This window comes from Nothobranchius furzeri, chromosome 1, assembly GCF_043380555.1.
Source record: "Nothobranchius furzeri strain GRZ-AD chromosome 1, NfurGRZ-RIMD1, whole genome shotgun sequence".
In the NCBI taxonomy this organism is placed as follows: domain Eukaryota; kingdom Metazoa; phylum Chordata; class Actinopteri; order Cyprinodontiformes; family Nothobranchiidae; genus Nothobranchius; species Nothobranchius furzeri.
This window is the reverse complement of record NC_091741.1, coordinates 52019786-52028837: the sequence shown is the minus strand read 5'-3', so window position 1 is coordinate 52028837 and position 9052 is coordinate 52019786.

Below are 9052 nucleotides of genomic sequence, written 5' to 3'. Positions count from 1 at the left end.
CCAAAATGCATAGTTCATGTGTTTACCTCCACCTATCCAGGTCCGGGTTGCAGACATTAATAATAATAATAAAAGTTTTATTCGGTTGAAGTACGGCATCATTTTGTATTTTCGGTGAACTGAGAGAACAGTTGTGTGATGTGAAATATGGCAGTTGATGACCAGAAGAATCTTGGCCCCGTAATTTATGTCATTGTGGGGGATTTCTGCTTTGTTTTTTGGTGTTTAGTAATGGTGTTTAGTAACGATGTTTAGTAATGGTGTTTAGTAACGGTGTTTAGTAATGGTGTTTAGTAATGGTACTTTTAAGTCTGTGAAGGTTCTCAGTCATCCAATGGTACTTTTAAAGCAGCGCGATCTGTGCTTATTTCCTTATGCTTCTTTTCTGCCTCACAAGCTTCTAATTTTACTACTGCAGATTGCTTTGCACACCATCTGCTAATGTCATTTCCTACTAAGTTTCAACCAATCAGCATGAACTAACCAAAAGTTCCACTCAGCAACACTACCGACCCTACAAAGGGGGCTCACTAGGGGTGAGTAGAGAGAGTATTAGGTGGCGGCGGACTCAACATTAACAATAAAATGGACTGGGCTAAGAACACAAATGCTCTTGACAGGAAAAGCGAGAGCCGTCTCTGCTTTCTTACGAGGCTGAGGTCATTAAACATCTGTCGGACACTGCTCAGGTAATATTCTATGAGTCTGGTGGCCAGTGTTACCCTGCACTGCTGCATACTGGGTCAGCAAGTTGAGTGGTGTACGCAACAAACTGATGTGAAAAGCCAGTAACGTTGTTGGAAATCTTGGTCTTCTTGTATGATGGATTTCTGGTCATGACAGGGTCAATGCTGAATTATGAACTTAACTCTCTCCCTGTCAGTTGCTTCTGCTGAACAAAACTTCTCAATACGGAGACTTATCACTTGGGTGGCCTGGATAGCACCAGCTCAGCTCAGCTCAACTCAGAAGTAGCATAAAATGACCTCATTGATAACCCAAACCCTAACCAATTATACTGAAGTACCAGTAATATTTTTAGAATCGAATAAACTTTTATTAATCCCACAATGGGACATTTTACTTACAGGACATAGAGAAAAGGAGGAAGAAAAATAACAAGATTACAGGTAAACACACAAAGGCTTTAAGCTATTATTGTAACCTTCAACCACTATAAACAATAAAAAGGAAACTTGGGTTTCCCGAATTATGCTGCATATTGTAATGGACACAGACATACTAATGTACATTTGGTTTGCACATTTCCCCATTTACTGAATATTGCATCAATGCTATTGTGTACCAGGATAATGCAAGTTAAACTGAGTTATACACTCTTATAGCAGAGAGGACGAATGACTTATGGTAGCGTTCTGTTTTACATCTGGGATGTCTCAGTCTGCCTCTGAAGGAGCTATCCATGGTCTCCACAGCGGGATAAAGTGGGTGGGAGGGGTTTTCCAAGATGGAGGTCATCTTTACCACCAACCTTTCACACATCTCCTCAACTGAATCTAATTGGCAGCCCAAAATCGAGCTAGCTAGATTTATTTATGTTTATTTTTTACCTACTTTTCCTTTAACTTTTCACACTTTTTTGCAAAAGTCTCCATTTTAAAACCTCACTGAACATCACAGAAAAACATCAAATCTAAGCTTGGAGTTCTTTTATCTCATGTTTCTCAGAATAAGCAATCGAATCTTTAAATTCAATCATTTCAGCTGTTCTTTAATGTGCTTTATAAGGGTTTGTAACCGCACAACCCCAGCACCTCGTCTGTGTTACAATATTCCTCAGGCCGACACATGAACATGTCTAATTACTGGGAAACCTTCTTTGAATCAACTTTTCCCCCACTGAGAAATGGATCGATGCAGACTTGGATGAAGTGCGGATCAAGGGTGCAAAAGGGGCATAATCAACTTCTGCACTTGAGAATTCAGACACCCTACGCACTCGCACCCCTGGCCAGGATTGTGAAATCGAAGGGCAGTATTGTATACACACACACACACAAAGGAAAGATGAGACCCCCTGTGTAGAGTGAGATTGGAATTTTACATTTATATAGTATAAGTCTACATCCTCAAATGCTTGCACACGCTCAACATGACGGCTGTAAGTCAGCAGATGTCTAATTGTATTGGTCAAATGTGCAGCATGTAAGAATATAGTGAGAAAATCCCGAAAGAGTCTAATGTTTCAGCCATTTTGGAAGGAAGGTTAGAATGAAATACATTTCATATCCACCTGGCTGCGGAGAATGTCAGTTTTTCTCCTTTCAAAATGAATGAACAAGGTACGCAACTAATGTTTACCATCAGTGAGTGTGGGGTTTCCATGTCTCCTGTGAGCCAATACCGCATCACTTGTAATTTGATGACGGCCAAAAAGCTCCAGAGCTTTTTAAAGTGGTTGGAGTAACCATGTTTTACCACACGATGCCATTTTTACTTCATAATGCAACTTTAATGATGTCAATTCAAGTGACATGAGGCCCGATGGAACGAGTGATGTGCTTAGCAAAAAAGATAACATGACTTATCAAAGTACATCAAATCAAATCACCTTTATTGTCACGTCACATGTGCAGGTACACTAGTACGGTACGTGCGAGTGAAATTCTTGTGTGCAAGCTTCACAGCAAAAAAACCCGACAAGATATATACTATACAGAAGTTGGTATGTACAAACAGTGGCATTAATATACTGTGTGGCGTGTGTAATGTTGAAGTTCCAGTAGTGAGGGCGAGGTGTCTATGTAGTGTTCAGCAGTCCGATGGCCTAATGAAAAAAGCTGTCTCTCAGTCTGCTGGTTCTGGACCGGATGCTGCAGAACCTCCTTCCTGATGGAAGTAGTCTGAACAGTTTATGGCTGGGGTGACTTGAGTCCTTGATGATCCTCCCCGCTTTTCTCAGGCACCGCTTCCTGTAGATGTCTTGGAGGGAGGGAAGCTCACCTCCCATTATCCTTTCAGCACACCGCACTACTCTCTGGAGAGCTTTGCGATTGTAAGTGGTGCTGTTGCCATACCAGGTGGTGATGCATTTGGTGAGGATACTCTCAATGGCACCGCAATAGAAGGTCCTGAGGATGCGGCAGCTCATGCTGAACCTTTTCAATCTCCTGAGAAAGAAGAGGCATTGCTGTGCCTTCTTTACTGTATTGTTTGTGTGCACTGACCACGTGAGATCCTCGGCCAGATGAACTCCAAGGAAACGGAAGCTGCTCACTATCTCCACCGCATCGCCTGTGATGGTGATGGGGGGGTGTACTCCTCTGCACCTCCGAAAGTCCACTATTAACTACTTTGTCTTCGCGACATTGAGGATGAGATGGTTGTCTTGGCACCAGTGGGTCAGGGCGCTGATCTCCTCCCTGTAGGCCGTCTCATCATTGTTGGTGATGAGACCTACCACCGTGGTGTCATCCACAAATTCCACAATGATGTTGGAGTTTCTAGTGGCCGTGCAGTCGTAGGTGTAGAGTGAGTACAGGAGTGGACTCAGTGCACACCCCTGCGGAGCACCAGTGTTCAGTGTGACGAGGGATGAGGTGGTGCTGCCCAGTCTGACCACCTGGCGTCTGTCAGACAGAAAGTTAAGGATTCAGCTGCAGAGGGAGCTACTCAGTCCTAGATCCTGCAGTTTCCTGTCTAGCTTCGAGGGAACGATGGTGTTGAATGCTGAGCTGTAATCTACAAACAGCATTCTCACATATGTGTCTCTCTTCTCCAGGTGCGACAGGGCAGCATGAAGTGTCAGGGCTACAGCATCGTCAGTGGACCTATTGTGTCGGTATGTGAGTCGGGTAATGCAGAGCAGATTAAGTCCCTGACTAACTTCTCGAAGCATTTGCTCACGATGGGAGTCAGGGCTACAGGTCGCCAGTCGTTCAATGAGGAGATGGTGGAGGATTTGGGTACAGGGACAATTGTGGCCGTTTTGAAGCAGGCTGGGACTACCGACAGACAGAGGGAAAGGTTGAAGATGTGTGTAAACACTCCAGCCAGCTGAGCTGCGCATGACCTAAGGACGCGGCCGGGAATTCCGTCCGGACCAGTAGCTTTGCGTGCGTTCACCCCCCTGAAGCACTTCCGCACATCCTCCTCAGACACAGTGTGCACACCGACATGGTAAGACTGTCACTTATGTGGATTTCTATTAAAAAAAATAAATTAAAAAAACATACAAAGGGAGGAAAAAGTCTAAGTGGTATACATACATGCACACACACATACCAGTAGTGAATTCTAAAATTGTAGAACCTCTGCACTTTACTCCACTTTTCCTCAAATTGTCATGTTTGGGGGAAGGTGCCTAACCCGAGACATGCAGAACACAATACAGACCAAAAATGGGGTAAAAATAAAAATTTACAGAGAAGGAAACTGAGGATGCACAGAATGGTCTAAGGCTGGTACTGCTACGGGAACTCTGCGTCTGGAGGAGGGAGAACACTGGTGAGCAAAGTTTAGTTCCTGAAGTCCATTTCTTGTCAGAATTAGTTCAACAGCACTTACAGTAGGACGTGAGTTGCTGGCTGCAGGTTGAAAGCCGGGGGAGCGCAGGAGGGGGAGCACAGGTGGAGATAAGCGGGGCGTCCTGCTGGATGGGGGCACTGAGTAGTGATGTCAGAGGAGAGTTATGGAGAACGGTGAGTGGGTCCAGTGTTCTGAGTATCCAAATCCTGGAGTCCTGAGGTAAGTATCCAAAAGCTTAGCGACCAGAGAACTACACAGGAATCCTGAAGGAGGGAATAAATCCAGAGTCAGCCCCTGGTGGTTAGCAAAAATTCCAAAATCTAAAATACCTAGAGCAAAATACTAATAGCAACATTAATCCTAGAGCTCCAAGAGGAAAAACCTTGAGTAGCTGGATACTACCAAGCTGAGGCAATCTTCCGTTGAATTGTGTCCTCCAACCACCTTAAGTAGGAAACACCCCGCTGATTGCTGATCAGGAACAGCTGGGCACTCCCTCTTTTGGCAAGAGACTCAAAGATGTTAAGGTGAATGAGGAGTACTCACCCCAGCTCATGACACAAACAAAAATACTTTTTTTTTATCTCAACAGAATTTCTTCTTGGTTAAATAAAAAAATTCACACACTTACTGCACTGGTGGTGATGAACTACATTGTAGCCACAGCAGCCCTGGGGCACTGACATGAGCGAGGCTGCACAATCGACACACCACCAGTCTTTCCAGCCACCCTGAAGGTAAGTCGGGTGAAGTGCTTTGCTCAAAGGCACAACATCTACGGCAGACTGTGGCAGGCGAACTTGCAACCCTCTGGCTACAAGGACACTTAACTCCTCTGTCACATGCGCCCTAATGAATGAATGAAGAACTATTTGGGGCATTCTAGAGAAAGGCATTTGATTATTACAAGCCTGAGGTAACAAACTGCATTGATGTTAATGTTTCTGGTCCCTTTAATAATAATGCATTGAACTTATATGGCGCTTTTCTAGACACCCAAAGACGCTTTCACACACTCTCACATTCACACACTGCTAGTGATGGTAAGCTGCTTGTAGCCACAGCCGCCCTGGGGAGGTCTGACAGAGGCGAGGCTGCCATTTGGCGCCGTCGGCCCCTCTGACCACCACTAACACAGGCAAGTTGGGTGAAGTGTCTTGCCCAAGGACACAACAGCAGGATACCTCTAGCGGGAGCTGGAATCGAACCCATGACCCTCCGATCATGAGGTAACCCGCTCTACCACCTGAGCTACTGCTGCCCAATAGATTTACAGAAGGTTACATTTCAAAGGAAATTTCTCCCAGTTAATGGAGAACGGCCTCTGATCAGAGCGATTTCCCTGAGTTCCAGACATCTAACTCCTTTCCACTGCAACAGGCTGAACCCAATCAGCCTCACCAAACAGCTCCAGGCAATATTGCTTATGAATAATTTAACACGAAAGCTGCAAATACAATTAATATTCAGACATTTTCTGTTATCTCTTGTCAGCTTTCTATCTTACTTGCTTCTCTCTGTTGGGAATGATTTGTATTCCGGGGACATTAGGCTGGTCAGGGGCTTGTGCCCATTGACGCAACATGCCAGGCATGCTGAGTGAAACTGGACTGAGCGGTTCTGTCTGCCCTCCTCCTCTGCTTTTCAAAATGGCATCTGCCTTTTGGAGCTTGCAGAAACTTTTTTTTTTGGTAATTTTTTTGTATCTCTACTAATTTAATATTTGAACGGCACGCTCCAGACCATTAAACGTTTAAAAGCTAGACACAGCTCAGCAGTGAGCAACCCTCTCTTAATAAATTATGCATCAGAAAAACATCTCTGAGAATATCACTTGCAGTGATTGCAGGAGACTGACTGCCTTTTGAATTTCAAACAGTTTGGCACCCCCTAGTGCTAAAGTCGGCTAAGTCTGGTAGTCCCAATCAAGCAAATGGAATTAATATTACACAGATATTTCACTTTAGAGTGCCTTTTTAAATCAAGCCATGTGGGATGATTTTAATCATCTGTGCCACGCGCCAGCTTTTTGGGTCAAACACAACTCAGCTTGACAGATCTCACTGTTATATAATTTTCCTGTCATGCTTAAAAACCTGAGATTTGGAGGCATTACTCACAGCATTTCCCATTTGACTTCACACTCTTCACACGCAGCCGCTGAGCCCACTTAACACACTCCATCCTCACACATAGGCTAATCAATTATTCAAGCTTTGATGCTGCAAACAGAACAGCGGTTGTATCTGGATACACTGTGGTCCAAGGGCAGCTTGTAGCCTCTCCTGTGCATGAGCGCAGTGATTCAGTGAAGTTTAAGTTGATGACGTGATGCACTTTATTTTTTATCAAAAACAATTGTGAGGAGGAATTAATGTGTTTGGGATGCAGTTCTGGAAAGCTCGCAGCAGGCTGACGTGCGGGGTGTGAAAAATGAAAGTCACCTTTGGATTCTGCAAGCCACAGTAAAACCTTTCTGTCAGGTCTTAGCTGGAAAGAACAGAGCTGATAGTCTGACCGTGGGAAAGGCAGCAGGGAGGTTGCACCTGTGAGATTTTCCACTTGTGCAACAAAGAAAAAGCAGTCGGTAAAGATTTAAGGAAATGGATCAATGCATGTTGGGAAACATCCATTTAATGTAGTGACTACCAGAGTAGAAGAAAATGAGCACAGTGAGAAAAAAACATGTTTTTACGGTTTTTACTCTAAAATCTGCAATAAATAAATACGTTGCAAAGCTGCAAAGGGTGTAGTGAGCGCTTGAAAACATTGTCCCACATTTCAGGAAATGTAGCTCATCCTGCTTTGAGATGAATTATCCCACTCAGACAGACAACATGCATCAGTTATCATTCATGGCATTATTCTAATCTGACTCCTGAGTTTGAAGCACTGCCGTCAGCCAAAGAAATGCTTCATATCTGTTTTTCTTGATAAGTTTTTATTACCAAGAACATGAACGTATGTTAATTTTGTTGTGATTGCTTTCCCCACTCATGTATAGCATTCTAGTCTCAGGTTATTCACATTTGTTCAATAAAACAACTTGATGTAGTGCAAAATGTAGTCTATGTCAATATTAGAATAGAAAAATAAAGATACAGAAGAACTGAACTGAATTTTTATTGAGTAGATTTACGGCAGAGTAACACACATAGTATAATACAGCTACAAAAAATTTGTTTAGGCATTTTGGTGCAAACATGCCCTGCGATGGACTGGCTCTCTGTCCAGGGTGTACCCCGACTGATTGCCCATTGACCGCTGGAGATAGGCACCAGCCCCCCCCGCGACCCTACGTGGACAAGCGGGTTCAGACAATGGATGGATGGATGGATTTTGGTGCAAACAGTCCTAAAAATATTAATGATAAATGACCTGCACTTCTATAGCACCTTTCAGAGTCATAGGACACTACAGTGTATTATTCATCCATTCACACGCTTAAAGGAGATGACCCACATTGCTGAGACTTACTAATAGCTGTTTGTGCAAAAAGATCAGAACAAAAACTATTTAGAAGCAAACCAAATGAGTGAAGTTAAATGAAAGAATTTAATATCAGGTCTAAATATATAAAGCGACATTTAAATATTGAATGTAATTAATGGTTAAACTGACTTACCATCAAATATATTAAATGGGGATCTTCACCCTGTTTTAAACTGACACACACACACACACACACATACACAAACACATTTTTTGTTCTTTTTGCCTCTTTATTTTTATCTGGAGAAGCACTATGAAAACTATTTTTCCTACTTCTTCAACTTATAAATAACTAAACATAGACCGTATTCAAAATGTTCACGTCACTAGACATTTTGATGTGTTCAAAATATTGAAATTATGCTTCATACATTATTTTTTCTGAATATATAGAAATTTTCTACCTCCTAGACAATGCTTTAGCACATTTTAATTGAGTTTTTTATTATTATCAGATTTGGCTACCTCAATATGATGTAAAATTTTTGTGGTGCATGGTGGCTCAATTGGAGCACCCAGTTTTGTTGAATCTGTGACAATAAAGGATTATTCCAGTCTATTATATTGTTTAGATATTTTGATGTAACTTTACACATTTAGATTTGATGATAATTAGGTTTAACTTTATAAATTTGGGTTTGATTGGAAATATTTTGTGCCATTATTTGAAACTAAAATAAAATACTATGTCATTCATTTTTTTCATGTTTTACTTAACATTTCCACTCATCAGAGCACATATGATATCATTCTCATTATGAGCTCCAGGCTAAACAAATGGAAAATAATAATAATAATAAAAAAAATGTAATACATTGTTTTATTTCATTGTTTGAGATGCATTACAGCCCGTTTTGAGCAGTGCTGTAATCACATTGTTTGTTTGATGGACCATAAGTAGATACAAGAATGCCTTCAAAGTTGCGATAGCACGAGTGGGACGTAATTCCAATAAGCTGTGCAACATGCATCACAGATAAAAATAATACAAACATTTCCTAAAACTCCTTTTACATGTATAATATTACTGTCAAGTATTTTAACACAAAAGAAAACGTTATGTAACATAAAA